We start from the raw sequence: 25729 nt of genomic DNA on the forward strand, positions 1-25729 counted from the left end.
TTCAGGTGATAGAAAGCCGACCTTGTAATCGTCATTAAATGCTTTTGGAGGTTCAAGTCTGAATCCAGAACTACACCTAGATCACGGGCCTGATCAGAGGTTACTAGCTGAAGCGACTGAAGCTGTGTGCTAACTTTAGATCTCTCCTCTATTGGTCCAAAGATTATTACTTCAGTTTTGTTTTTATTCAGTTGAAGAAAATTATGGCACATCCAGGCATTGATTTCTTCTAAGCATTTCCTCAGTATTGGTATAAAACAACTGCTGGCTGATAATAGTGGCTACAACACAGGGACATACAGTATAACTCCAGTTACTGGATTTTAAACCCCAATCAAATTTAAACAATCTCATAAAAGTGCAATAAATCTACAAGGTAACAAGCCAGCTACTAATAAATGTTCCAATGTCCAAGTAGTCGAAGAGATTGTGCATTTTCTGTTGTTTTCCCAAACTCTGGGATAACTTATAGTTCATAAGAATAAATTGGTTACATGTTTTATTTCTTCTCCATAAAAAGGAGGATTCAGAAGAAATCAACAGCTTGTAAGGGTGGGAGGTCTCACTTCAACGCATATTTCTAGTTCTTTTCAGAGATAATTTAATCTGCTCAGGTCACAGCAGCCAAAAAGGTCAGGTCTAAAGCAATAAATCATATAATCCCGCTCCCCATTTGACAGCTCAATCTGCATGTTAAGGGTCTGTAGAGCAGTTCATGTCTGCTATCAAACTGCTATTTGCAAGGCAGCTGTGGAGTTCAGAAAGTTAAAAAGTTACGTGTCTCTGCTCTGACAACCAGTGTAAAATTACAGAACTTGTTCTCTTAAACTGCAGCTGTAAAGGTACATAGTTAAGTTAAAAGGTTTTTGTAGCCCAGAGAGCTCAAAAACAACATGTTTTTGAGTTTTCTCTACCAAGTTAGTATTTAAATAAAAGTGTTGCCAAAATGATTGAATGCATGTGTAATGCTGTATTAACAGCAACAGACTTTGTGGTCCTTATTGCTGACAGCTGCATCTGCTCCTTGTCATGCATCCGTCTATCATCTCTGAAACCAATAGTCCAGATTTTAGAAACCATATGCTGTAAGAATTAATTGCATACATACTGATTTTTTTCCCCTCTTACTTTCACATTATAAATAAAAACAGGTTTTTAGTTTATCTGAGGGAAATGTTTGATGGCTCCAGCAATCTGCCTTTAGTGTTTAATAACAGACCTGTTCCAGCAGGATAGGGTCTCATAAGCTCTAAGAAGCAAGACCAATTATTTATGATATTTTAATATTGCACTGTTTAAAATATTTTATTTCTTATGCCTCAGGTATATGTGTTTCCCACTCTTTCCAGGAATTTCAGATAAGTGTTAGAACCAGTGGCACAACAAACTGGTTTATTTTTGCAAAAGCAGCAAAGAAAATAAGATTCCTGGCTGGTAGATCAGGGTGCCTTAAAACCTCAACTTGCTCAAATAAAAAGTTTCCCCTCCTTATGTCAATACCCATCCCCATATATAGAGGAATGTATTTATTTATTTTTTTTACCATCCAGCTCACAGTGTAAGACAAACATGACTGTCCATTTAATATGTCCATTTTCATCTAGATTTGGTCTGGAGTGAAGGAATAAAAACTTATATATTTTTTTAAAACCAATTTTATGTTATCAAACTAATGGAATAACAGGTTTAATGTAAAGAATTGTATTTCTACAATCAGAAATTCTTGAAGAGTTGATATATTTTGCCTTTCAGGTTCATCCATCAATCCATTTTATGTCACACTTATCCCAAGCGGGATCTTGAGGGCAAGAGACGGGGTACAGCTTGGACAGGTCACCAGTTCAGGGCAACACAGAGACAAACAACCATTCACACACACACACTCACACCTAAGAAGAATGTAGAGAAGCCAATTAACATCCGTGTTTTTGGACTGTGGGAGGAAGCCAGAGTACCCGGAGAAAACCAAAGCATGCACAAGGAGAACATGCAAACTCCATACAGAAAGACCCAGGGCTGGGAATAAAACCCAGAACCTTCTTGCTGCAAGGCACCAGTGCTACCCACTGCTCCACTGAGCAATCAGGTTCATTCTTAACTTATTTTTATGATTTTTTTTTTTTTTTTTTTATCAATACAAAAAGGTTTACTAAATGGGATTTCTGGAAGGCTGGTTTGGATAAGGAGCATAAGCCAAAGACAAGGTTGGACTAAAAATTTTATCTTTTGACTTACGGTAGTATGTTCATACTTAATTCAATAGTGGCATAACACATAAAATAAAGAGCAAACATGTTTTTTTTTGCTTTAGAATCTAAATGACTATTTCTGCTAACAGATCAACTATGAAGTTACTGTGCCTATTTAACTAAGAGGCACTTGTGAGAGCATTACTAAATTGAACTTAATTTTGCAGATTTTTGAAGAAACCGGATGACAGAGAAACTGATTGAAGTCAAAGATCTGAGGCACCCTTCAGATTAATGACAAAAAAGGAGAAGATCCCACCCTGAGGCTAAACATAGCAAATGTTCATTTGGTATTCATTATTCAATGACTGATGTAGTGGGAACCTTGTGAATTTGTCTGCTGAGCTACAGAACATCTCAACTTAAAGATGACAGTGTGACTAATGCCAAAAGATTATTATGACTACAGCTCAAACCACCAGCAGCCACCGTTCTTATCAAAGAATACATCCAGCTGAATTTTAAACAAACAACTCCAGAAAGGCTGATCTCCACTTCGTATTATAAATAGTTAGTGTGGGCAGGTCGACGGAAAGTTCCCTAGAGGTTTAATGAGCGTGAGAATCTTTTTCTGTGTATTCTTAGTTCTGCATCTTGCTTAAATGTTTCCCATCTCTGGATCTCCAGGCATGGCAAGTATTTTTAACCAGCTATCCCTGAAGTCAAAAACTGACTCAAACATATCATCCTATTTTTAATTAATTTACCCTTTGCAAAAAAACTCTGCTTAAGTTACCTTAAAAGATATATTGTCCTGTTGGTTTGTAGTTTTTTGACCAATATGCAGATTCACATGGAGAAACTGTGAATTTTAACATTTTATTTACAAAAGCAACAAGAAACTGGAAGGAAGAATTAGGTCTATGGAGACAATCATTGGAACTGACCTTCCCTCATTTGAAAAAGAGAAATGACCTCTCTTTCGATCCCACAAACATCTTGTTCAGAAACTGTTCAAACTATTTCCTTCAGGTCAATACTAAAAAGCACTAATGGCAAAAACTGTTTCTATTCTCTGGCTGTCCTTCTGATAAACAAAATGAACAGCTCACAGCCAGACAAAACAATTGGGCCAACATTACAACTTCTCTAATTTTGTATAAGTTTTAAAAAAAAATCTATATTTGTTACTCTTGATTATAATGTAAGTGATGGAACCCAAAGTTTTTTTATTATTATTATTATTATTATTATACAAACTTAGCCTTTAAATTGTCTCTTATCCTGAATGTGCCCTGTAGTCCACCAGGGGGCAGTCTAAAAACTCTAAAATTAGTCATTAGCATTTCAATCAGGTCATCAGTACAATACAGTACAACAAACTAAATGAAAACATTTAAAAAAAGATTAATTTTATTTCATTGTTTAAAAAAATGTAAAACTAATCCATTATTTTTGGCTAATTGCACATGAATGGCATTTATCTAGCTCCTGTTTCTGTTAATGTTTGATGACTCAGACTTGAGGGTTATGAAAACACAAAATTCTGTTTTTCAAATTATTCAAAATTATACCAAATTTAAAAAGACAAAGATATTTATCCAACTACTGTACAGAATCTGCTCCATATGGTCAGTCGTTCTCATGATTCAGAACATAAATCCGGCGTGAACGAGTGCAGCCTGCAGTTTCGCTGTCAAGTTCAGAATGCCCAGATTTACAGGCGTAACTATCTAAAGTGCTGGTATCCACACCAACTTTGGCCTGGTGGGGACAGTTCCCACTAGGGCAGAAAAAATTAATTGGATTAATCTTGATTATTCGATTATTGAAATAATCATCAACTAATTTAGTTATCTATTAATTGTTAACTGAATTATAGAGACTCTAAAACATACCTTCAAGTGGAATAGTTTGAGTTTCACCTGGTTTAATTACGTAAAAAGTCTTATTTAAGGAACCTTTAGCTATCCGAATATTAATTAAATTCTATTAAATTCAATGCAGTTTATTTATTTAGCACTAATTCACAACAGGTCATCTCAATGCACTTTACAGAGACAATTCAACCAGATCATATAGTCAAATTGATTCAAAGCTTTCTATCTAAAAAAACCCAGCTGATTGCATCGACTCATTAACTCAAAGGCAATCCCTCACACTAAGCATGCTTGTAGCGACAATAGAGAGAAAAAACTCCCTTTTAACAGGAAGAAACCTACAGCAGAACCAGTCTCATTGTAAGCATCCATCTGCTGAGGCCTGAATGGGGTTCAGGGAGACAGAAGCACACATACAGAAAGAAGCAGAGATGCAAAAGGCAAGCGTCAACCAGCTCCACAGGCTGCAGTAAACACACATCCATTAATCAATAATCGCAAAAATAATCCAGATTAATCAATTTGCACAATAATTGTTAGCTGCAGCCCTAGTCCCCCCAATAATTTGCACACTTGTTCTCTTTTTACTTTTTTCTTATTGAACAGACATTTACCAGACTGTAAATGTGCTAGATATCCCAAATTGCAGAGATTTTAAAGTCATGCAGAGGTGACCTGACAATAAGTTTCTCCAGCATCATTATATTAGTAGACAGCCTCATTCCATGTGTTTTCCGCAGAGCAAAGAAACAGAAGCAGGGACAGCCGCAGATTAAAAGATAAAACAGATTTAGAGGGAAATGCAACATGCAATAAGATCTCAGAATTATTTAACAAGAAAAAACATGCTATGCTATATTTAAAATGCACTTCTTTCTTTTGTAAATCAACAGGACACAGAAATAGCTATACCAGCCTTCTCAGCTGAAGTATCAAACTCGCCGTAGAGAGACTTAAAACTGAGATATAAGAAACCTTCCAGACTCAAAATGCAAGCAATACAGTAAAAAACAGTGAATCAATGCTCTCAAATAAAGACTTCAATGCCCAGACTGTGTCTGTCAGAGACACAGTATGTGGAAAACTCTAAATTAAATTTTGCCATTTGTGAAGGAGGATAATCAGTGATGGAGCTGAAATGGAAACCATCCATAATTCTGGGAGTAATAATTTGCAGTCTTTGTTAGTATTGGTACCTTTCAGGTTTTGAGATTTATTTTGGATGATGGATGGATGGATGGATGGATGGATGGATGGATGGATGGATGGATGGATGGATGGATGGATGGATGGATGGATGGATGGATGAAAATGTGCGATTGGTCCAGTGCCTACAGTATGAGTTCTTGCCCAGCCTTTAGTGGCCTCCCCTGTGAAAATTTCTGGCTCTTTCACCGGTCCTCAAATCATCACTGATCGGACCTTAAGCAATTTTGATTCTGCTCATCTTCCAAATGTTAATCTTGATATCCAAATGAAATGTTAAACTTTCTTCTAAAAAAAAAGAGGTCAACAGCCCAGTCCTTTTTTCTCAGTCCAGGTAAGATGCTTCTGATGTTTTCTGTTGTTCACGAAGTACCTCGGCTTAAGGAATGTTAGTCCCACTGTAGGGGAGACTGGGGATGGTTTCAGCAGGTCAGGTACTGTCTCAATGACACTGATACTGAACATTCTCAGTTGGCCCTCCACCTCACCAGTAGGACAGAAGATGCATTCAAGATGAGAAATATTTTCGTCATACTGACCGTTTTTATAAATTAATTACATCTTAATTCATAATTTGGTTTACTTCAAAGGAACATGTCTGCTGTCTGGCTAAAATCTGTATGTCTAGCTAAAACATTATTATTATTTTTTTTTGTCTAAGCTGACAGTTTGGGGATGGAGTTGTGCATGTGCAGCATTTGGACACACACAGATTACACAGCTGGAGACGATTTTTCCACTTCACAATTGTGAACCTGTTTGTTTGTCATTTTTTATTTGAATGTCCATTAAAAGATTTTTATTGTTCTCTTAAAAATCGCTTATAAAAAAGTTTTTCTTCTGTCTAAAACTCGCTTTTTGGGATGTCATTAATAAATTAGTAAATTAGCTATGTTAATTTGGATCTTCGATAATGGTAAAAGTTTTAAATTTTCATTTCTGATCTTTTCTGATGTCTGTTTACGTGCACCTTTCAGAGCCCAAAATTGCAGTTAAGTTACATAGTAATACATATTCTCAGAAATATTTTGACTTTGCTTATTTTTAATGAATGAATATTGTAAAATAATCTTTCCCATTAAATAATATACTGGCTGAAGTAAATGTAATATATAAAATAAATAGTAGGTGTGGCTTGAATCGTTAAAAAATAGAATAGGGAAAGTGTTGCAGCCATCCCCAGTTTTCACTATGTTGTTGGTGGCTTTTAAACCTCAGACTTCAGCAGCAGCCCATTCTTTCTGAAGCTCATTTAAAATTCCAATACATTCTCACAATAACTGTGCTTTACCTCACAACTCTCTCAACACTGTGGTTAGTCATGTTGCTTATCCACATTATATATAATCCTTTATTCTTTCACTAAATTTTCAATTGACATGTTGAATTGGCACTATGTGAACAGAAATGTTTTTAATAAGGGCCCTTTGTGCCAGTCTACATGTTGAAGGAGTCTGTGGCAATCATTTCAGCAGTCCTGAAATCTTGTATTGGTACAATATACAATCAAACTTTAAGACAAAATGTAAGTTGGGTTTTCTGTGAGCTGTAAGCCATAAACACTTAAAGCTAGAAAAGAGCTTCACTTTTAGCGTTCAGTTCTATTTATGTCATCAATACACCACTGTTGATTTTTTTTTTAAAGCATAACACATGGAAGCAATTTTAGATCCTCCACTTCAGATGACAATGTGATTAACGAAAAGACCTCCAACCCCTCAGCTTAGAACAACTCCATTTAAATCAACCATAACTCTGCAAACTCATCTATATTTTTCAACAGGCAATTTTCCTAAATACCATGCAAGTAAATCATAAAGGGTTGCATGTTGGCACAGTTATTTGTACTGGCGCCTTGCAGCAACAAGCTTCTGTGGTTACATCCCATGCAGTCTTTGTACATGGAATACTTATGCTCTCCGTGTCTGCCCTAAAATATGTGTTTTTGTTTATTGTTGTTTGTCCTGTGTGTCTTACTGAGGTTTTGTACGCATCGCTCTATCCACCAGTCTAATAACAACTTTGATGGCTGATTCAACATTTTTATACGTAAAAAAAAATATATAAAATTACAGAAGTACTGTAAATCAATGAATTATCAATCTCACTGAAACTAATCATGTATTTTTTTGGTTTAAGATGTGGTAAATATTCACACTTCAGTCTAAACAAATACATTTTTAAATTTAGGTACAGTTGTTTATTAAAAACTAAATATTTCAGTTTAAATGCATCTTTCCACTCACTGATACTGAATGAAAACTAAAATTGACAATTTTTTTAAAATGTATTTATTTTGAAAATTAATTAACAAAGAATTCCTACCATTTAAATTGGAGGGAACTGAAAACCAGTCAGATGTGTTACTTATTGAGATGCAAGTCTGCTCTGAGCCATTCTTATTTTTTTCCTTTAACTTTGACTCAAGTAGTTTTGAATGTATTATTATAGGACCGGGCTATGAGAATCGATTAATCTATTAATTGGAACAAAAATTTTGTTTTTTTTTCTTTACCTTCTAATGTCTTTTTAAAATTAAGAGTTACATCACCCTGTAACTCTTACGTAGGTGTACACACACACACACACAAAAAAAAAAAAACTGCTTGTTGTGTTGTGCCACTAGCTGCCAGCAGGTTGAATTGTAATTTTTTGTTGTCTTAGAAAAAGGATCCCTTATTCCGAACGTATTCTGAATTCATATAGAGGCAGAGCATTTCCTGAAAAACAAGCCAGTTTTAGCATAAGACCCCAACAACAGTCTCTTCTTTGAAACTACAAGAGCTAAGGCTCCACCACAAATTGGTCATCAGATCAAACCTCAGGCAGCAGCAGATATCAGTTTGAACAGAGGATTCCGTAAAAGTTCAAAAAAAATATCAACCGGACTTGGTTTCCAAGATTTTAAGACGTTTTATGAGACTCAAACTCACTGCGGATGCAGACATTTGAATTGAGAAAGCTTCCTGGAGAGGTGGCGAAACGTCTTCAAATCTTGGAAACCAAGTCCAGTGGATATTTTTTTTGAACTTTTATGGAATGACTATGACCTGGATGACTGAGAATCTTCATCAGCACTTTGAACAGAGGACTCACTGAAACCTGGACATAACTTTGCAAAGTGCCGACCTTCAATACACAACATGTGTTAAACTTAGAGTGGAGGATTTCCACAAATTTTTTAAAAGACCCGCCCTCTCCACTTTTGAAAAAAAAAAAATACACATGCACAACCCTGTGCCCGCTCCCTAGAGGGAACGCCTTTTAAATGCTGCAAGAGCATGCATGAGCCTATTTCTCCTTGTGCTCTCTCTGTTTAAAAGTTGCTGTTTGCATCGCTCATACAGTATAAGCTTACTTTCCAAAAGAAGATTTACAATTTTTTTTTATTTCAGACTCACCACCGTTAAGTGAAAATGGGGACGAGCATGTAGGACAGCTTTATGTAAACATATCACCAGAATGACTGACAATTAGGAGGACCTTTATTACAATTAGAAACTAATTATAAAGAAAGGAAATAGGGTTACCTTAACATAGAACTGGTGTTATCAGATTGGAACTTCTTATGATTTATTTGGAAAAACCTCTACAGTTATCTTGCCAAGACTAATTTTGGAGTTCAACTAAACTTTTATTTCCAGGTACCTCTTCAATGGGAATGATTTTTTTCCTCCTATGTAGAGAAACTATAATGGAAAACTATTGTGAGCAGCTTATATATCTAAGACCATGCTGCTTTATTTTCAGAAATACTCATGAGGAATAACAGTTTATTGATCCAAAGTCAGAAATGTATTTTGGTGTTTACGCTACATTAATAGTTCAAACATAACTAACACTTTGTCATCCTGACATTACAGGAAATCTCTGGAGAGTTACTTCCTTCATTCCCAACTGAGCACAATGAGATACTTTCCAATCTTAACGAGCTGTTTAGAGGATGTTTGGGAGGCACAAATCACAACATGCATCCTGAGAACATTTCAGGTATGTGATACAAGTGGGAAAATTGCTGCAGAGCCTAAAAGCAATGTAATTGATGCAATGTCAGAGTGGAGCAATAACTGAAATTCTGAGGTTCAGTTAATGTTATCCGTCACCTCTACCAGCAAGGGGTGGCCTAGTGGTTGGGGCATTGCACTTGGAATCCAGAGGTTATAGTTCAAGCCCCACTCCCACAGACTGCCACTCTGGGTCCCTGAGCAAAAAACCCTAAACCCCACACTGCTCCCTGGGTGCCTCACAATGGCAGCCCACAGCTTCCTAAGGGGATGGGTTAAATGCAGAATGAATTTCGTTGCTCAATACTTGTGCCAGTGTAATGACATTAAAAAAAAGTGGAGAAAAAAAAGGAAAATCCAAAACAATTAGACAGACACTAAAAAGTCTTCAAAAAAACACTCTGTAATTATGACAAAAGAAATTTTTTACATGGTCATTTCATTTAGACAAAGATGAAGGAGCTACCAAAATATTCCATTGATTATTTTTGTAATTTTCCTGTTGATAATCTTTTAATAATATATGACCCCAAAATAATTCCAAATATAGATTTAGTATTTTGTATATTGCCCTAAATAAATGTTAATTGATAGATGACCTACATTTGTTAAATAGTTTGAATCAACTATTGCTAACTGTCTTGTAATATTTCCTTTTACTAATACAAAACATTTTTAAGATTGATACTGTCGGCAAAAAAAGAAAGGCTCCTCTGTTGGTAAAGAGAGCTGCAGATTGGTGATAGAGAGTATATGTGAAGTTAGGAGAATAGTGTGAGCAGCTCTACATTGCAGCTAAGTGAAATAATATCAGTTCCAAAATCCTTGATGATGTACACTCACACTGTAATAACAGATTCAAAAAAGCCAAAATTTCAACAACAAAAAAATACGTTTATTTGCCCCTCTGAGAGTGAAAAGAGTATTTTCCCCTTCAAGTAAGATAATTAAACATTATGCACTTGGAATAAAAGCTGAGTTGTTCTTTATTTTATATATATATATATATATATATATATATATATATATATATATATATATATATATATATATATATATATAAACAAACAAGAAAACAAGCCATCTGATGGAGCTGCTGAACAAGCAGATCTATGGAGACACCATTACATGTCAAAGGTACTGGCAGCTGTCAATCCAAACTGAACATGGACTGGCAACAAGTTGCTTTTGAAAATATTGTAAAGAACATCTGGTTCTAATCNATACGTTTATTTGCCCCTCTGAGAGTGAAAAGAGTATTTTCCCCTTCAAGTAAGATAATTAAACATTATGCACTTGGAATAAAAGCTGAGTTGTTGCCTATATTATATATATATATATATATATATATATATATATATATATATAAACAAGCAGCTCCATCCATTGTTAAGCAAAAATTTGAAGCAATCACTGAAATCTGGTGTTTCCTGAAAAGTTCAGTAAATGGCCAGTGAGACTTCTACATCTGTTGACAGGAATCTTGGTCACTGTTAATCACCAACATACTTTTAATAAGCAAAGGACAGTTAGTTTAATAGAAATATTTTATAGAATTGTTTTACAAATAAAAATTCAAAATCAATATTATCTCAATATTAACTAAATTATCATTACGTTTACTTATTAATATGTTTTCATTTTTGTTTTACTTGAATTACTAGAGTGTATTTATATTTTTTTAACTCTTTTTTTTAACTACATCTTTAATTGGAGGGTACAGTATGTAAACCTTTGAGCACAACTGTAAATCATCTTTTTACACTGAAAATGTTGAAACAAGGGAAAATACACTTATTTTAATAAAATTGTCTAATTTACATTTCGGTTTTTGTTGTGCAAATCCTTAAATTGATCACTTTGTGGAAGGGTTTAAGTCACCACATTGTGGAACTGTTTTGTGAAAAGACTGCAGTGGAGAATAAGTCAGTGTAGATATTGAAAGTAAAATATGCACCATGTAAATTATGTGTTATTAAAAAAAGGACCAGTCACAGTCAGAGTTCTGACTAAAAGAACTCCCTGACTCAATGTTGCTTTCCTTCAGCCTTGCCTGTTATACATTAAGTCTGTATCTTCATGTCTAAAACAAAAGGTTTATAAAACTGTTCTAGATTAATTTTGCCATGTGCTGCATAAACTCTTCAAAATGTACACTTGGGTGCAGAGCTGGGCTGATTTGGTTTATCTGTGTTAGGCAAAGCAGAAAGCCAAATTACTTTCCTTCATCCATTTGAACCTATGTGGCTTGTAGACGCCCCTCTGTGCATGTACAAGGTGTTAAACCTTTGAAAGATTAACCCATTCCAATCATTATACATGCTTGATAAAAACTTAAAAGCAAAAAAATGCTTCAGATCTTGCTTTTATCATCTGATACTACAGTGATCTATAGAGACATGACATAATTTCATGTCAAAGGTACTGGCAGCTGTCAATCCAAACTGAACATGGACTGGCAACAAGTTGCTTTTGAAAATATTGTAAAGAACATCTGGTTCTAATCACAAGTCTTGTTTGAGTTGACTAATTATCTGCAGGACCAGCTTCATCGAAAGAATGCTGAACAGTTAGAGGCTGCAATGCCCTTTCAATGAGCCTAATTCACTAGAAGTATCTAAATAAATCTTTGCAATTTCTGTAATTAGCAGCGCCATCTTAGTTTGTTCACTTATTAATTTACTGCTATTCCAGGCACTGGATCCAAACAACTGAGTGTCATTTATGTCAATGCATTTTTATTTTCTGTTGTAGTGAATCCAGAACATAAAAATGAAGATGAATAATTTATCAGGGCAGCTACTGTACATCACAGTATATGATCTCAATGTGTTTTAATTTGAAAGCGTTTCTTTTTTTCTTTTCTTTTTTATTATTTGTGGTTAGATTTACTTTACTTTTATTATCCTCTGATGACCAAGCTAAGTGTTTGGTTTTTGTTTTTTTGGCTTGAACATTCAGATTGGGATTTGTTGTGCTAAAATTTTTCATACCCAAGTCCTGAATGCTTGACTGAAGAATGTCATTTTACAACAACAATATGAATTCTTTAACAAATAATTGAACTGTATTAATATCACACTGAAGAAATTCACCTCTCTATTTAACTCATCCACTTGGGGAGCAGTGGGCTGCCACTGTGCGGCGCCTGGGGAGCAGTGTGGGGTTAAGGGTTTTGCTCAGGCACCCAGAATGCAGGCTATAGGGATTTGACAGGATACTTGCAACCTTCTCAGAGCACAGGCACACTACTCTAACCACAAGGCCCCAACAAATAACTACTGCTTCATCGCATATCTATACAAAAATCATATTTTCTTTTTAAGTAAGCCATTTTAAAATTATTCCAACAAATTGGAGAAACAAAACCTATTGTTGCTTTACAGGAATAATTTTAAGGCATGTAAGCACCTAAATACTTTCGCATACCAAAAAAAACAAAAAAACAATGGCACTAAATGTTTTACACACACATAAGATTCCCCAATCCAGTCTCTCTTCAAAGCTTTGCAATGGGTAGGCAGCATATCTAGAGCGTACCCAGGCTTATGAACAAGCTACAGAAAAGTAGATGATGCCTGACCCTGTGTTGGGTTAGCAATTCATTCAAGATGCGCACTATCTTTAACTGACTACTTTTAGAAAGCAAGATTTATTTGAGTTGTATTAGATACGTCATGGTACTCGCAGTTTATCTGTTTAAAATCACAAAATTATACGTTTTCTTTATCCAGTAGTTGGGACCCATATGTCACATACAATTTCTCATCTGCTCTTATTGACTTGTTCAGCTCTTTGGTTAGACTGGCATGCAGTAAAAGAGAACAGCTTTATTTGCTCATGAGAAAAGTTTACATTATTTTTGTATGAATTGTTTGCACAAGAAGATCAACTCTTTAAATGAAAGAAACTGCACAGAGCAAGATGACAGCGTTTTGAATTTGTTATGAACCAATTGAGCAATCTGCCATCTAAATCTGTGTGACCTTTACAGTGTTTCTGTCTTTACTTGGATGTGAAACCGAAAGAAAAGCCTGGAACTGAACAAAGCTAAGAAGTCTGTTTCACAGATGCAATATCTAGCAGAGACTTTAAAGTGGCTTAAGACGACCAAATACAAATAAAAATAATAATAAGCAATAGTGTTCTGCCAGTTAAACCAATAAACAAGGTTTGTGAGTGTTTATTCAACCCATGATAAATACTGCCTTGAGCGAAGAGCCACATCTCACATACAGTATCAAGAACTGTGACTACCTTTAAAATTACATCTAAATGCTTAAATGCAATTTTTAAATCCATGAATTACTGGACAAGTAAGGCAACAAGCTCCAAGTCTGAGGCAATCATCAATAAGCAAATGAAGCATGTAGTGACAACTTTCTGCAATGGTGAGCTTCTCATACAATAACAGGAAAGAATTAAAGTGAATCTTTAGGAATGGGAAAAGACAAAGGCATAGATATTGCCGGTCATTTGTGCCTCTGAAAAGTCACTAATAATGAGTCTCACCCAAAGTGGCTGCTTCAAACCAATTAAGAAAAACGTTTATTTATTTAAGCTCAGGCATGGAAAACCATCTTTAACATATTACTTCGAGGTTACAAAAAATCCAAGAAATAAATTGTTGCAGATTGCTTGTTTTTACTCTGACTTGGACTATATAGCAAATGCACAGAGATGACGAGTTTAAGCGATAAATAGGTTTTGGATTGGAATACTGTGTGTTTAGACTCCTCATTAAATTGGTAAATTAAACCTAAATTGGGTAACTCTGCTGAAACGCCCATACCAAAGTCAAAATTAAAAACAGGGATAACACAAGCTCTACAAACAGAAGTGACTGATAATGAATCACTTACTGCCAGCATCTAACCAAAATTACAATTTATTGAACAATTAAAAGGAAGAGCAAGGGTCCAAAAATAGCCTCTCTCACCCAATGAGCCACTCACTCAGAGTGTATCATGTTTAAAGAGTTTAATTTCCATAGCGAGGTCTGAGTTTAAGGAGCACCAGCTGACGAGTGAGTCAGAGACTTGTTTTTGATTAGAGGTCTTGCATGAAAGCCAGTTCTGTCTTTCCAGCGAGACTAGTTGATGCATGGTTAATCACAGCAGGTACGTCAAAGCTTATTCAGGACATTTTAAATCCCCACCCCCACTTCCCCTTGAAACCCAATCTATATCTGAAAATAAATAATTAGAACAAGTAAAAGTGAAAAAGCAGAAAACAATTGATTTCTTAAAACCACCATTTTTTTCCAAGCATTTATCATCCTAAACAGTGTCCAATATATTGTGGTAATGGGAAAAAAAGAATACAAACAACAAAACGTGTGAAAAAGGTTGATTGAACTCTAGCTACAGTTAGGTTTTAGCACAGACAACATGCTGTAGCAACTTTATGCAGATCTCTATTTGAGTCTCTTATTTTGTAAATAAATAAGCAGTTCTTGAATAATCTCAGTTGCACACAAGTAAATAACCATCATCAGAGTCTTATTAAACTCTGGTATTATAATAGGTCATATGATGGCTGGCAGAAACAATATAAAATTTGCCTGTGTTAGTGATTAGTGTTTCTACTGTCCCATTTTCAGTGATATCGGATATACATCGGCATTGGCTGCAGAAATAGAGACTGCTAATCAGAAGGTGTTGGTAAAAAAACAAAAAAGCAGTGCAAGGTCAATTATTTGAATTTAGTGCAAGTTTAAAAGATTGGATGTTGAACTAGAAAACTGTAATGCTACATTCAGACTGCATGCCTTGATGCTCAATTACGATTGTTTTTGTAAAATCCTATTTTTTTGCGTTGCCGTTCACATTTCCAAATATATGCGACTTGTATGTGATCTCCTGTGTGAACTGCAGTCATACAACGCATGCGCTGTAGAGGACGCAATGGCATCACAGGCCAGCGTGCTCTTTGTTTACAGAAGTAAACACGGATGGTAGTGCTGGAGTGCATCTAGCGATTTTTCACAACCATAAAAACACAATCTTTCCTAAATGGTTAAACATAAACAGCACTCTCAGCATCATCAACCGCTTTGGTTGTTTTTTTTTTCTTGCCGCTTCTTCATAGTAAGACCCAGAATAGTGACTTATGTTTGGTATTAATGACGTTCAGGTCGGATGAATGCAACTTGGCCGTTCAGACACAGGTCGCATTTAAAAAGATTCATATCGGATTCAGGACCACATAACCAAGTGGCCTGGGTCGCATTGGAAAAGATCTGATTTATGTTGTTCAGACTGTCATGAAAAGATCAGATACAAGTTGCATGTGGGCCAAAAATCGGATTTGGGTCACTTCCGGCTGCAGTGTGAACGTAGCCTAAGGCAATTCGGGTGACAGTGATGGCAAAAATCCGTGGTAAGAGCCTCGTATATTTACAATTTAAAGATGAAACGATTTGTCAGGTATGTTGAGAGCCAGAGGCTACGAGTAGCGAAAAATATCCGCTTAAACAAAGAAAACAGGAGGAAAAAAAAAGGTTTCCCCTGCTACCCAGCAGCAAAATTCAATTGCATGAGTGTAGCTTATGACTGAAAGAGATGGCAATGGTTTAATCAAAATAACTTGATCTTAGATCCTAGTTGTGACTGTCATTAAATTTTAAAACATGTTATTATTGACAGATTTTCTTGTATTTAGGAATAATATATGTGTTAGTATTTTTTTTCCCAGAGATCTTTGAAGTAAAGTAAAGAGCTGGTATCTGCATTGAGATTTAGCAAAAATACATGACTCAAAATAAACTTAAAGGCAATCGGTAGTTCTTCTATGCCTCTTTTTCCAGATGCTGATGTAGGCCATGAACACTATTAATATTGTAATTTATAAATAAACAATCAAAAAGGAAAAGCTGTAAGACAACCATATTTTATTGGGCAGCATAGAGAGGATGACTGAACTTAGGATGACCCTCAAGCTACTATCTTTAACATGCAGGCGGGATAAACAAAAAGCTCTACAGAGCACAAAAATACTGCTGACTCTCTTGAACCCAACACTGTGTACCATCTCATCTCCTGAGCCAGATGGATTTTTATATCCCTAACGAAGTAACAAGAGGGGCAAGGGAGAGGCCGGTCAGGACGAGCTGTGGCAATGATTGCTTGCCACCCACAGTTTGTAAGCTAATAGTGGATGGCAGCTGTTTCATTTACAGCCTTCAATTACAGAGCCAGGTTCATTATTCTTTTAAACATAGTAGTTTCTACAGCTTACTTTCAAATTAAGGTTAAAAGAAGGCAGAGGAGACTTCCATCCACCCAGTGAACTCTGTGTGCAAACAGCACTACCATAAAAGGTACCAAACAGTTCAGTTTTCTTTCATTCTTAGATATCCTGTTTAAAAAATATTGGTAACTAAAGGTAAATTTGAATGTTCTACTCTTGAATTTAAACATTGTCATCATGTTTTTTTTTTTACTTTGTTGAATGATAATGAGTAATCAACTGATCGCTGAGGGTAACCTCAAACAGACCAGAGTAATTTGGTGTTTCTTTTACAAAAAAGACAGGAATCATGGCATGAGCCTTACTAAACTTCTAGCTTAGATTCCAAGCTTTTATGTTGCCATTACTCAAACAGTATATATACAGTGAGGAAAATAAGTACTTTAAAACCCTGTTATTTTGCAAGTTCTCCCACTTAGAAATCATGGAGGGGTCTGAAAAAATAATTGTAGGTGCATGTCCAATGTACAATACTGGGCATGTGTATTATCCCGCCTTCCTTTGTCTGCTCGGTTCTGATATCCTGCCTGTTCTCCGACCTCCGGGACTTCATTCTCTGGGACTCTCTGGGCGGGCTCTCTCTATTTTCTTCTTACAGACTCATTAATCAAGTTATAGACAACGTTTATTCTTTGACTTTACCTATTAAATTCATATCCACAGTGGGCATGCTACTGCACAAGTCCTGCTCAAGGCATTCAGAAATTTGTATGCAGGCTCCTTATTACGTTGTATATATAGACCTCCATGATAAGTGTGTTCCAAGTCATAAAACAAGAACAGGTTCTCAAAAGAGGCTACTTCTATGGAGGATAACATGTTTCAAGCCAATGACAATGAGCTCAGAAGATAAATCAGAAAAAGAAAAAAACAACCTGCTGGGGAATATAAATATTATTCATATGAATAATATACAAAAATATAAAATGTGAATATTATTTATTAGGACTGTCTGAATATAAATATTCAGACATAGTCTTGCTTTCAGTATGCTTGTGAGGCACATAAAACTGAGAGTAAATAGTCCACAGGAAAGCAATGCATAATCTGTAGGCCAGAAATAAGGGCTGAGGCATAAGCCTTATTAAAACAACCTGCAAAAGTTAGACTAAGTCACCTCACATGAGGTGCAATGACTGTAGCAACGATATCACACACAGGCATGTTGCACCTCCGGCTGCTGAGTGGGCCAGGGGGGTGAGATCCAAGTGGTAGGAAAAAGTGGGAAATAAAATGTTGATGTAGCACAACAGATCACCCATTGTGAAGCTCAGTGGAGTGAGATCTAACCAGCACAGACAGTCCTGACCCACCCCCTCCCTTTCCAGTCCAGTAGAATAGGAACTTTCATGGAAGGACAAAACAGAGAGCAGAGATCTGTGGCGACTGTGTGGGACAGAGAAAGCTGAGGAAGTCAACACAGTTAGAGGGTTTACATTGGTGCTTTGTTAAATGCTACCCAATAGTCAGCCACTGTGTCCCAGAGGGACAGCACCTTGTGAAAGTTCTTATTTTTGTCTGAAAATAAAGAAAGTTAATAATTTGTAAATTTGAATGTCTTTGTTTCCTAATATAAACTAGGACTGACAGATTTAACTGGAATAATTGTGATTAATCGATCAATGAAATAATGTAATAGTCGATTACCGGTAATCATTAACTTTAGTATAGAGCCTCTAAAACATGACTTTAGCTAAAAAGTTGACCCACTGAAAGCAGTTATTATATCAAAGTTGCAAAAAATATATAAACATTTTTCATTTAAGATAAAAAAAACTTTTTTCTTTCCATTAATATGACCAGAGGTCGTCAATGGTTTCAATTCTGAGTAAAATCTCATTTAAGGAACCTTTTTCATCAGATTATTAATCGATTAACCGAAAACAGAATCAACAAATAAAATGATCAGCAAAATAGTCATTGGTTGCAGCCCTATTATAAACCAAGGCTCCATAAGGTGTTGAGGACATTTGATAACTTAATCTGTCTTGCATTCATTTATCAAAGGAACATGTGACAATAAAAATAAAAGCACAGTCAAGATGCAAACGTGTGTGTGTGAACTATTTACTAACCCCAAGCTATAATGGCTAAATGTTGTGAAATACATGCCAGTAAATCATTACCATACAAATAGAAAACATATTAAACGATTTATTGACTTAACTATCAAAGATCAAGACTATCAAGAAGTCAAGATTAAGCTAAGAAAAACTGAGAAAAACACTTTAAAGTGTTGAAAATATAACAAAGAGCATCACTCCCCCAACCCTCTTAGATCCTCAGCTTTTGTCAAATTATTAATATTAATATCTCAGTAATTAAAACAGTATACATAAAATAGTAAAGATGTTTGCTGTTTTTGGTAAAACTGTTAGGCTGTTAGACTAAACCTCCATCTAATTTTTTGCAGGGTGTATTTGTACCTGCAACGTATAATCAGTTTGTTCTGGGAGAAATAGCATTCAGGTTTGACTGCTAACTTCAGCTTGGGTTATGGTGCTACAAACAGTTATTGTTCACACAATCACCAGACTGGCCTTTTGTTTGCCTCTGTTGCTGCTCTGAAATGGACTGTGCACCTTGCTGTAGTCCTGTTGGGGTAATGAAATGGCAGGATGATGGCCCATTGCTAACAATCCGTCTCTCATTTGGTAGGGGTTTGTAATCATGGTGTCACCTGTACGTCCATATATTTTCAGGCTTATCTTCCTTTTGGCTCATTGTGAATCTATGGTGGAGCAGGTAAAAATGTGGCTGACCATAATCGGTATGTGAAAGTGCAGGTGAATGTGCGAAATGACTGAGTGTAGTATAAAATGCTTAAGAAGTAGTAGTAGAGGAGAAATCACAGCTGTTATTAACAAAAACTAAAAGGTTGAATAACTTCGGTTGACTACAGGTATGGTGGCAGACTCCTAGAAGTTACTTTATATCTTCAGTGTTGTCTATTTTTGCTGTTTTGTTTTATTTTCTCTCTTTTCAAACACTCTTATCTTTTTATATCTCTCTCCCCTTAGTTCTTACACCCTCTTTCTTTCTCACCTCCCTTTCCATGTCCGTTGTATACGATTTTACTCTTCAAACAATGTTCAATAAAGTTTGACATACAAGTATCAAGCAGAACCTTATGGCAACAGTAATAATGGAGCCTAGGTGGAAGATCAACTGAAGAAACTCATTGCTCTCCTACATCCACCTGCTACACAGCCAATAAGCTTTGAACCACACTTTCACGAAAGCCAATGGGTATCCAAAGTTCATCTTAAAATGCTTCCGATACGCACCTGTCTGCTCCTGTGCACAGGCAGCGGATGCACTGTGACTTCATTCAGATGACACCGTTTCAACCCACCACCATCCCCTCCTCCACCATCGTAGCTAAAGCTTCATCAGTGTCATTCCTCCCGGACTCTTACTGCGTTCCCTGTCTCATCTTAACCGGTCTGGCAGAAGACCACCATGTTGAACCTGGTTCTGCCAGAGGTATCTCCCCAACGGGGAGTTTTTCCTCTCCACTGTCGCTTCATGCTTGCTCATCATTAACAGGTTCTCTCAACCTGTGTTATCCAAACTGGACTTCCATCTTCCAGGTCCCTGAGTGAAGCTCTAGTATCAGCTCACGCAGTCCACTGGATCTCCCCATAAAGCTCAGCATACTGTCTCGCTAACCAGCAGTCTACAGACTGACCAACTATATCTATCTCTACTCCACTACCAGTTTCAGGCCTGGGGGGGAAACAGCCCTATACTTTGCTTCTGTTCATGCATTTCTATCAAAATTAGGTGCTATTTTTCATGCCGAGGTCTGAGCGCCAAAGACAAAGTAATTGTATCAATAAATTTCTCCTTACTGTCTTTTCTCTTTGTATGAGTTTTTCAGATTGAACTGGTCTGCCTGTGAACTGTAAACAGTCAAAAGAGTTGTTGAGGCAACAGTTAAACCATTCATGCATATATGAAACCTCGCTTTTCCAGATGTGTAAATGACAGTTTGGTCAGGATTTTAGTAAAAAGCTCCAGAAAGTCTTATTGGAAAACAAAAAGTAATTTTTGAAAGTCATTATAGATTCAGATGACACAGATCCACAGCTTTGGCAGACCTGGAATTAAAAGAAGAAATCAATAGATCCGTAGATTAAAATAAAGTTTGGAATAGGTCTTTTTGTTGATCTAAAAGCCTTTGACAACTTTTTATTATTTGGAAAATTGGAGCATTATAATATACAGTGGTCGTTGTAGAGTGGATTAAGAGTTATTTAAGAAGCAGGCAACTATGGTAAAACAGAACATCGGTTATCATCTGTGTTGCCATCCAGAGGTCAATATTGGGACCAAAGCAGATTATTCTCCATGTAAATGAAGTGTTCGGCAAGTTTCTTTTAAAAGTTAACTAGTTATACTGTAGTTACTAGTTCTATTCTCCAAAAAAGTAACTAAGTAAGTAATTCAGTTTTTAGGATCTAAAGTGTTGAAGAATTTGAAAAACATTTGTTATTGGAATTTTAAAGACATCTATTGTTTCAATTATGTTAAGTTAATTTAAAGGTTTAAACATTTGAAAACTGAACTGCACTATTTTAATGTATGCGTTTTGACAAGTGAGTTGCAATATAATTATCTAGATTTTTTCTTCTTTATGATAAAAGAAAAATAAGATGTTCTCGCATTTATTTTTTTCTTCAATTGGCTCTTAAATAGGTATGGAGCTGAAAAATAATGCTTTCAAGCAATTAAAAAAAAATAAAACATTGTATATACTTTGCAAACGAATTAAACAGCGGTTACACTGTTTAATTCCACAAACAAATCCCCATCACTGAATTATCACAGAATTTTTGCATGCAAAAACATCAACCATGCAAGTACTGTAACATCATTATCACCCTAAGAAAGTAAAGAACATGTGCCGATTAAAGCTGTGAGTCAGTTTTAAGATGACACAGAGCTATGTTCCTGCACATAATGAATAAATCATAGTCCCAACAGTGCATATATGACACATGTAAGGTTTCGAAAGTATTACAGATAATACACATTATCTGAGCAATGAGTGCTTACAGTAGGTGCTGGGTGATGGCAAAAAAAAGAAATATTTGATAAAAGCTAATTGTTCTTCAACTTTCAGAAAGGTGAGTTCATATTTTTGAAAATCCTAAAGGAAGTAAGATGTGAAAGTCATAAAATATAGGGTGAATGTGGAATAGGTAAATCATATAAAACTCTTATGTTTGATTATGGACAATATCTGCTGGACATCTTACATCAAACATGTCCAGATTAAACTATCTATAAGGAGGAAATTCTTAGGAAACAAAAACATTTCTTAAATTGTACAACATGCATTACTGTTCAGGGATTTTCCATAAAGCTACCATGTAGTAGTCACCTACAGGACATAACTCAAACTGCTATGCTCAATGCAGAAAAGAGCCATCCGGATCATTCATAATCATAATCACATTAATCCATTATTTATTCACCCCTGCAGGGATGTCAACTCTCGCCCACTGGGCGTGAGACTCCCTTATCTCAGTGTCTTCACACGATCACACTTCATATCCCCAATTTTTCCACACTAATAAAGAAAAATAAAGCTGAACTCCATCCCACTTATTTATATAAGAAAAATACTATGCTGATAAAAATCCAGTCTGCGTTTTTAACAAAACCTTAGTGATAACATATGAAGACATGCCAGGTTCATATCCAGTCCGTATTTTTGCACCATCCCATCTATTATCTCTGCTGCAAGTAGCGGAGCTGGACCTGAGCCCGATATTGAAAAAAGATGGATTTCGGAGCAGTTTTTAAGAGCTATGTCATTTAAAATGTATCTTATCTTATCTGGACTAAGATAATTCACTTTGTAAATTAATGAAGATTTGAAGCAATCTAGCACTTGAGTAAATATGAATAAAATACAAAGCAGGAAGCTTAAATTAATAAAGGTGGAAACTGAGTGAAAGATCTCATCAAATGGTTTGTTTTCTCTTTGTGCTTTTTTTTTTTTTTTTTTTACTGAGATTTACTCCTTGTTTGCTCTAGTTTATCCTCCTGATTTAGTCCCAGTTTGACTCCATGCCTTGCTCCAAGTTTTTTTGAGCAAAACATGGACTTGGTCTTGCGCCAAGAAAAAGAGCCATTGCAATTTATTTTTAAAAAGCTCAGCTACCCAAGAAAAGACTTACCACATACAAAGAAGATATGAAACACAACTAAGTTATCCTGGATTCTTAGAGAAGGAACCAGAGGGATGGTCTCATTTTATTATTACTTATCTTATCAAATCATCCTTATTTTGCTCCAATAATTATGTTTAAAAACTTAATTTCCATCACATCTCCCAAAATGAAACATCCACAGAAATACTGTCTTGTGTCATTGTGAGTTTTTTATAGAATCTATAGCCTCATAGAAGGTCTGAATTGTCAATTTTAAAAATCTAATAAGATAATGAGATTTTGAATCATTAACCCATTACCAAATATTCATACACACTGTAGTTTGCATGGTATTCACTTGCACTGGTTCCTGTATTAGTGCCAACAATCCAGTATTTACTCATTTGTTTCCCATTTTTTATTTTACTTGAACTGCATACTTGAACTGAAAATCACCGGAATACAGAAGATAATGTATATTGTGTGAGTTATGTTTCACATAACTACGGATCACTTGTTGTTATTCAGTAACATTTACTAAGCTATGAAAATTCCACATTTTGCCACTAACCCCCAGATTCCACATACTCCGTCAGCGCTCCGCTCCACTCACATAGGTTATGCAGAGTACTTGTCTGTCATGTTAATCAATGACAGCTGTTCCACATCCACCGTTACTCCTCCGTATGTCACCACCCACGTACGTCTTCTCTGTCCTTCACCGTCAAAACACGGAGCTGAGCCAATTTTTGCTCCGCTGCGGTCCGGCAAGGTCAAGATCCGAAATTGCAATCGCACCAAACAGATAAAAAGAACGTCAAGAAGATTGTGTTTGTCAAATTAAAATATAGTAACACCAGATCGGTAACTAAACATTAGAGCATAATTCTTACATATTCCCAAAAACTAAGAGCATTTAATTAAATGATTGAATGCAGACTATTGGTACTTCATCACACCAGGAAGCAGATTTCTCATCTCTATCAAATTACTTATTTTATCCATTCAAAACTTCTAAGAGAGCATCTGACAACTTCAAAAGAAACCTCTTATTACAGGCCTGGATGAAGAGATGCTGAGTTTGGAAGTAGAGAACAAACATAGTTCATACAAAAATGTATGATCCTAATTATCCCTGTTACAAAAATCTGCAACAAAAAGAAAATATTGGGGCAGAAACCACACATATGCTGGTGGAGATTTTTTCTAATATGTCGTATTAAATTAAGTGTTAATTTCCACATGTTTTGATCTTTTGAATTTAATAATATCGCACATGCATTCCTCAAACTCCGAGGAAGTAGGAGCGGAGCAAGACGGGAGGATGTGGGATTTTGGGGTTAGTTTCAGTGAAATACTCTGAAAACCTCCAACCTATAGCTGCACTTATAATTATAGCCTTTCAATTGAACCTTAACAAGGGTTTCCTGTCCAAACTATTCCAAAATCTCCCTCCAAGGTTTGGCGAAACGTTGGCAGCCCTATGTCTGATAATTAAAATTCTCTGATCGGATCGAATTTAGTCTCACAATTATTGTATTAAGCTACAAAAAAATAAATAAATAAACATTTACTTCCACAAAATTCAGATCTCTAGCTGTGAGTTATAGTAGGTGAGCTGAGGGGGGCTGAAGAAGAGGTTTGCCCAGTGCGCCATTCATGCAGGAACCGCCCTTGGCTGTTACAGCGCTTCACATAAAACTATATAACTCTAATAAAACATCTGTTTCAGTGACAACATTACATTTCATAAGAAACTCCAAAATGATTGCATGTTACTGTAATTAATAAAACAGATATCCGGCACTGCTGTTTCATTTGAACAAATAAAACAAATGCTGATCTATAATGCAGAACGCAAAACCAGCAGTTAATCCAAGGACTGGCATGTCAGCGCCGAGCGCTAAGAAACTGAGCTAAACAGTTTCCAGATCGATAACTTACCTGGTTTACTTCTAGTTTGTTGTCCTCTAGCAGTCCTGCTGCAGCCAGCCGAGACGGGGAAATGAAATCATTTCCAGGGAACTTTAGAAAAGCCCCAAAAAACAGAGCAGCGGTTTAGCTGCTTTGATTCCTCCAACAAAGTGACAGGAAAGTCCTATTTCCAAACTTTCTTCCTGACAGCCCACCGTGTCCGTTATACGCAGATGAACTGCATAGTTTTTTTGTTGTTGTTTTTTGTTTTTTTTTTCAGTTTAACAAGGAGGAAATGAAGTTGAGGCTCTTACTGACTCCTACAGGCGTATCAGGATCACATACAGGCTAATTACAGAAAGACGCACAGACAGCTGCAAAGCTGAGGAGCAGGTCTGCAGAGACTAATTGCAACCAATTAACTTCTGGTTAATTGAGTTCTAATAACCCAAATGTTCAGATCTGATTCGCTAATGCTTAATTGTGTGTGATTTTATAATTCCCCCAATATAAACAGGTGACTGGTGCAGTAATTTACTGGTGTGATATGATCTGTTTTTATGTTTCTAGGTCTCATTTTAGGTGCAGGCGGAGCATGCGGATCAGATAGTCACTACATACTATATAACACTACAACAATCCTACTATAAATCAGGGCCGGAGCTAGATGGGGGACCAGGAGCCACCCTTAGCCAATCATTGGCCACCCCTACCATTTTCCCCTCTAATACAGATAGCCAAGTGGAAAATTCAATTATACACATCAATATACTTATGGAAGCAAATCGTTACCATATTTCAGATGAAAAAGCATTTCCAGAAATGGTTTTTCATTTTAAGAATGTGGCTGCATTGTTTGACTCATAAATGAAATTAGTAATCAATAATCCTGTTTGCTTTTTCATTTTCAACTTTTACATTTCAAATTGAATTTTGGTATGTATTTGCTGGGGTGCATTTTGAAAAATAAATCTCAAATGTCTTTTTCTTTTTAATTTTAATTAAGTAAAAGGATGAGAGGTGTTGAAGAAGAAAATGAAAATGCAAATAGGATAATTGATTACTAATTTCATTTATGAGTCAAACAATGCAGCCACATTCTTAAAATTAAAAAGACTTTC

The 25729-nt window shown here is 35.9% G+C and overlaps 1 protein-coding gene across 2 annotated transcripts in view; it reads right to left on the bottom strand.

The window, feature by feature from the left end:
* Positions 1-24825, bottom strand: part of LOC107084745 (tetraspanin-9-like) — a 276339-nt gene extending 251514 nt beyond the window's left edge. For both annotated transcript variants that reach the window (XM_015374741.1, XM_015374740.1), the window contains exon 1: positions 24639-24825. The gene's annotated coding sequence lies outside the window, so the exon portion shown is untranslated. The remainder of the gene's footprint in view (positions 1-24638) is intronic.
* Positions 24826-25729: the final 904 nt, after the last annotated feature.

Source organism: Cyprinodon variegatus, unplaced genomic scaffold (genome assembly GCF_000732505.1).
Source record: "Cyprinodon variegatus isolate N-32 unplaced genomic scaffold, C_variegatus-1.0 Scaffold108, whole genome shotgun sequence".
In the NCBI taxonomy this organism is placed as follows: domain Eukaryota; kingdom Metazoa; phylum Chordata; class Actinopteri; order Cyprinodontiformes; family Cyprinodontidae; genus Cyprinodon; species Cyprinodon variegatus.